The sequence below is a fragment of the Orycteropus afer genome, unplaced genomic scaffold (assembly GCF_000298275.1).
Source record: "Orycteropus afer afer isolate SDZICR_OR568_19922 unplaced genomic scaffold, OryAfe1.0 scaffold00435, whole genome shotgun sequence".
In the NCBI taxonomy this organism is placed as follows: domain Eukaryota; kingdom Metazoa; phylum Chordata; class Mammalia; order Tubulidentata; family Orycteropodidae; genus Orycteropus; species Orycteropus afer.
In genome coordinates, this window is record NW_006922022.1 from 107,372 (window position 1) to 113,304 (window position 5,933).

Here is a 5,933-nt window from a genome sequence, read left to right on the forward strand (position 1 = left end):
GTGCATTTGTGTATATGTACATTAATGTGTATGTGTGTGTGTATAGTAACTATATCAAGTTATACAGTAACGTGTGTGTGTGTGTGTATAGTAACTATATCAGGAACTCTCATACATTACTGATGAATGTGTAAATTGTTAAAATTTATAAACTGGAAATCAACTAGGTGTAAACTAGAAATTCGAACCTGATATATACATCCTCTATGATCCAATAATCCCACTCCTTGGTCTTTATCTAAAGAAATTCTTGCCCATTTGTACCAGAAGACATGCTCATTTCCAGCTGTCTTCCTAATAGCAAAAATGGAAACCACCCATAGTCCTCCATCATAGCTGGTATTAAATTGATAGGCAGAATGAGAAATTGTGGTATACTCATTCAATGGCTTACCCTGCAGTGGTATAAATGAATGAACCACAGTTATATGCATCCACATGGATAACTCTGTGGACCATTATAGTGAGCAAGATAGCCAAGTTTCAGAATTCAACCTAAAGTGTAATTTTAATTTATTTAAAGTACACAAACATATATAGGTAGAAACTTAAAAGGAAAGAGTCAGCTAAATGTGTACTGTAGTTCTTTCAGAGTAGAAGAGATCCAAATTTGGAGAAGAACCCAGGAGGAAATGATGATGTTCTACTTCTTAAAGTGATGGAAATATGTTGTTTAATTATTATTTTACAAAGTTACTTGTACACTGTGCTTCTTATATTTATAACATATTTTATAATAAAAGAAAAATTTAAAATAAAAGAATAAGATTAAGAGGTGATTCAGGCCAGTGAACTAAATGAATAGACCCTAATATTCACAGCTAATTTAAATTCCTATAAAAATCAACTGAGTAAATGGAACAAAATGTCTGAGGAAAAATGTTGCTCAAACCCAAGATTTTGTTTCCCTAAGTGAGCATCTAAAGTTGAGCCTGAATTTAGATTCTTATGGGATGTAACTATAATTCTGAAGAATCTTTATGTTCACTCCACAAACAACTTTTGTAAGCAATCATACCATAATGTTATCAAATGATAAATATCCCAAGAGAGTATTCAGCTTAAAGTTTAGTTTTATAGATGCAGCTTATATTTTTCAACTTTTGTTATAACTCCCCTTTCAGCTAAACTACTGAGTCCATTTCTGGGTTATAATAAACAGAAACCCAAAGCAAAGAAAAACCAAGTACAGACATCATGTCTTAAAAACATATTTTCAGAGAATGTATATTCTACAACTCACATCTTAAAGGTGTCACTATCACCTAGTGGACATCATTGATATATCCAAAACAGACAGATTTTTGTGTAGGGTCTGCTCTGGACTTAAACAAGGCTTAAACAAACCCTGTTCTCTTATTACCAAGTGTGTAAGAAATGAAAAATAATGGTAGGATCCTGAATAAATAGAATATAACAGATAATCAGGAAAAATTATTGCCCTAATAGAACAGTGAAGTGACTTGGAACTGGGCAAGAGATACTCCATTAATGCTGACTAGAACAACATAGCTTTGAGATTTGGATCGCAGAAGCTCTCCCTCATTAAGAGAAGCCCATATGGCTCCCAAACCCATCTAAGACCCCCAACTATGTGCTTCCTTCAGCCTCATATCTTTAATCAACACAGATGCTGAGATTTTAGCCAAGGTGCTTGCCCTGCATCTGAATAAACTGTTCCTGCAATTAATTAACCCAGACCAAGCAGTTTTTGTGCTGGTCACAGATCCTTGGCAACCAGAGGAGACCCTCATCCATCATCTCATACCACCAGACCCCATTCATATCCTCTATCCTCAGACTCTGAGGAGGCCATCTGAGGAAAGAGTGAGCCTCTTTATACTTCAAACAGTCACTAGATTTGGTACAAAATGAGTTTTCCTGCCTTAACTCTACAAGATTCCAGCTGCCCATCCTTTAAAAAGTGAAGCTTTTTTTTTTCTTTTTTTTTTACCTAAAGAAATAACCAAAGATTTTTCAACTTTTTATTCTCTATATACTCAAAGATATTTTTCTAGATATTCGTATGTCTTATTATAGATTAACAACTAAATATTTGCATTTTTTATGTAATGTAACCAGAATGAACAAATGAGTTTGATTTATTACTAATCTCCTTTCCACAATGTTGAGGTCTCCTTGAAAACAATTTTAAATATAATATTTATCAACACTGTTGAATTTATAATCAAACATTTCTGTAATTCTTCCTCCAGGCTTTGATACGATTGCCCTAAATACAGTGTTGCAAGGAGGCAGAATTAGAAAACATGAATGGAATTCCATAGTGTTATAAGAACAATAAACATTTTTTCCCCCACTAACAGGTAAAGACTAAAGAAGAATTAGAAAATGTGCATGCATGTCAACCGCAGTACAACACGGGAGCAGGGAGAAGCTGGTCGGAGGCAACGTAAACACCCTTCCCTCGTTCTCTGCTGCTAATGGAGTGTTGCTGTTTGGTGCCATCAAGTAAGTTCTGACTCATAGTGACACTATATGCAACAGAAAGAAACAGTGCCTGGTCCTGTGCCATACTCACAAATGTTGCTGTCTCTGAGTCCATTGTTGCAGCCACTGTGTCAATCCATCCTGTTGAAGGTCTTGCTCTTTTTCACTGACCCTCTTAACTCTACCAAGCATGATGAGCTTCACCAGGGCTCGGCCCCTCCTGAACATGACAAAAGTATGTAAAATGAAGTCCGTATCATGTCACACTGATTATCCTGATCTCTCAACTTCCAACTTGTACAGTTTCTAATAATTTCCATCTCCAGTCTTTTTGTGGTTATATTAAATAAGATATCTTTACAAAATTTACAGCAAAGATGTTTTTATATTCTTCTAAGGTTATTCTCTAACTTCTTAAGTTTATTACATCTTTGGACTAAAACATATTTCAAAGAAAGAGGTCCTTATATAGATGATAGAAAATATATTGGAAAAACAAGATTCAGTGGGTACATTTGATGGGGTAGGGCTTTGTCAAACTTATCTGTTACAAATATCTGACATGAGAAACTGTCACAGTAAGTGGTCAAGCAGACAGCTATATACTCATTCTGATAAATAAAACTGGGACATATTGGTTGCAGATAAAACTTATTCTTCTAGATTCCATGTTTAATGCTTCCCTGTATAGAATGGAATCTTTTCATAAGCAATTTTGACATTACAAAGTCTACATACTAGAGAAAAGACTCCCTCACTCTCATTTCTCAATTATAGCCTTTTAATTAGATTCATTCAAATGAATCAACTAATATCTTGTTTCAAGAACCATCAGGAAGTAAACTAAAACTAAAGTGCACTTTAATAAAACAAATTAAATCTAACTATTACCCCAGAGTAGCAAATAGCAGAATTTAATTCACTAAAATAAATTTTATAACCCATTTAGCATATTGGGTTCAAATTTATCTTTTTATGAAGAGAAAATAATTTTCCCTTCTTGATTTCTCTTTAGACTTTCTTTTTATCTTGCCAAATTTGGCAAATAATTGAACCAAAAACACTGTTTTCATAATTTAGAAATGCTGGCAGTAATACTATATGGGAATTACACTACCTGTATATTTAAACATGTTTGAATTTATAAAACATAGAATCTCTTGCAAAAGATATCATAATCAATATTTTAAATGTGGCAAAACTAATCAAAATTGTAGGACACATACTGGCTAAAAAGTTTTGTGTTCTAATTTGAATTAGATTATAATGATCACAATAATGCCATTCAAAGACTACATCAAAACAGAATTAACAATTAAGCCTGAGAAATATGCATAAATCATAGAAATTCAAATTAAAAGTGAAATTTTTAAGGACAATAATTTTTTAAATAGAGCCCCAAAGAAGATATTTGTAAGAGAAATATTATAAAATAATATCATTTAAAGATTTTCAGGTTTCAATTCTATTTCAGAAACATATGGGAAAAATTATTTTTAATAAACTTGTTAAAATCCTTTTTTCCTAAAGTGAAACCTATCTAAATTCAATCAATCTTCAAGAAATAGCAAAATGAAAACAATAACATACCCTTCTAAAAGGATACAAAGCTAAAGAGACATTATAACCCTCAAGCTATAATTAATTAAAAAATTCAGATTCATTTGATTCTGCTTATATCCATATGTGCTTATGTGTAAAAAAAAATATTTACAATCCTGTGTCTCTGGGAAAGAATGAAAGAAGGTCTTATTACTTAATTCTAAAATTACTACCTAGGAAATAATTTTCTAGGTTCAAATGTCTGTAATTAGCACAATCATTCTACCACCATTTAGGTTTACACTAGTAATTGCAGTACTGTAAACTAGTAATAATATATAATTAGCATTTTCTTATCATTTCACAAACATCTTTTTCAGAGAAACATCTTTTTGGAACTCCATACAGGAAAGATCAGCTAATTGTGAGATTCTTATAGCACTTTTATAGCTTAACCCCATTAAATATCATCTAAGCAGGACATAATTTTATTGAAATTTGTTCTTTAGTAAATGAGGTTATATTGCGGTTTATGTCACTTGTACTCTTGTTGTGGGAAATAGCCGGACAAATGTATTCTAAATCTTCTTAGCAATTTTTTTTTTTAAGTACATTGGCCATTAGTTTTAGAAATAAATGTAAAAGCCTTATATTGTTTCCTACTTTATTTAGAAAAAGAAGTTTACACATTTGCCTGAAAAGTGTTATTTTTCAATTTAAGAAAATGAACACAAAAATCACCTGGGATAGAGGAAAGTGAAAACAAAAGTATCATTTATCTCAATATTTAAATTAGTGGTGATAAGATTATTTAAAATTATTAACAAGATAGCAGAATTTTTCTTGTAAATAGGGATGTTTAAATATCGGAAGATTTTCTCCTAGAGCATTTAGAAAGGAACACAGTCTTGCTGACATTCCAGTTTTAGTCCAGTAAAACCTGCACAGGACTTGTGACCTACAGAAGTTTATTATGGTCTGGGCTAGAACTTGGCAAGATGGTACTGTTGTTAGGCAACAGGAGGAAACATTGCCCAGTCATGCACCATCCTAACAATCCTTGCTATACTTGAGCCCAGCCACTGTGTCATTCCATCTTACTGAGGGTCTTCCCCTTTTTTGCTGACCCTCCATTTTACCAAATGCTAATGGAACAAGGAGGCAGCACCTTATGACCTCCTCTGACTCTACAAGAGGAAGACAGAATCACCATCAGCAACCCAAGGCCTGCTCCTATGAGGCCAGACATGCCACCACCCTCCAGCCCTCTCACCAACATTGAAACCAACAGTCCCTCTCATGGCACCCACCAGCTCTCTGTTGGGTTCAATAATTCACTGCAGTGGCCACACAGAACTCACAGATTGTGGGGTTTATTAAGGAAGCAACAGGCTGCAATTCAAGCTCAGGAGTGCAGTCAGGATATGGTTCTTTGATCAGAAGTCTCCCCTCTGCTTTGCCCTTAGATGTGCCTCTCAGGCCCTTGGCCTGGCCTCTGCCTCTGTGGGCCAGGTAAGCTTGCCACTCTGTCCTGTGCCTCTTGGTTCCACTGCTGCCATCTCTCAGCCAGGCATCTCTTTCTCAGCTGTGTGTCTCTCTCAGCCACCAGTCAGATTATTTCTGCCTCTAGGAGGGCTCATTTTGAGCCTGGCAGAGTGGCCAAAACCAACTAATTCCAACATCAGAGTTCTACACACCTGAGAGAGCAAGCAAACTTTCCCAGAATACTATTTTGTGCTGCTCCAGGTGGATGACTATAATAAGCAGCTACTCAGTTGCTCATGGCAAAGTGGGAGTTACAAAGACTATGGCTAGAAAAGCTACACCATGTAATTTAATACACCACACTAAGTATGATGGGAGCTCTGGTAGCATAGTGGCTAAGACACTTGCCTGCTAACCAGACGGCTGGCGGTTCAAACCCACCAGCCACTCCTCGG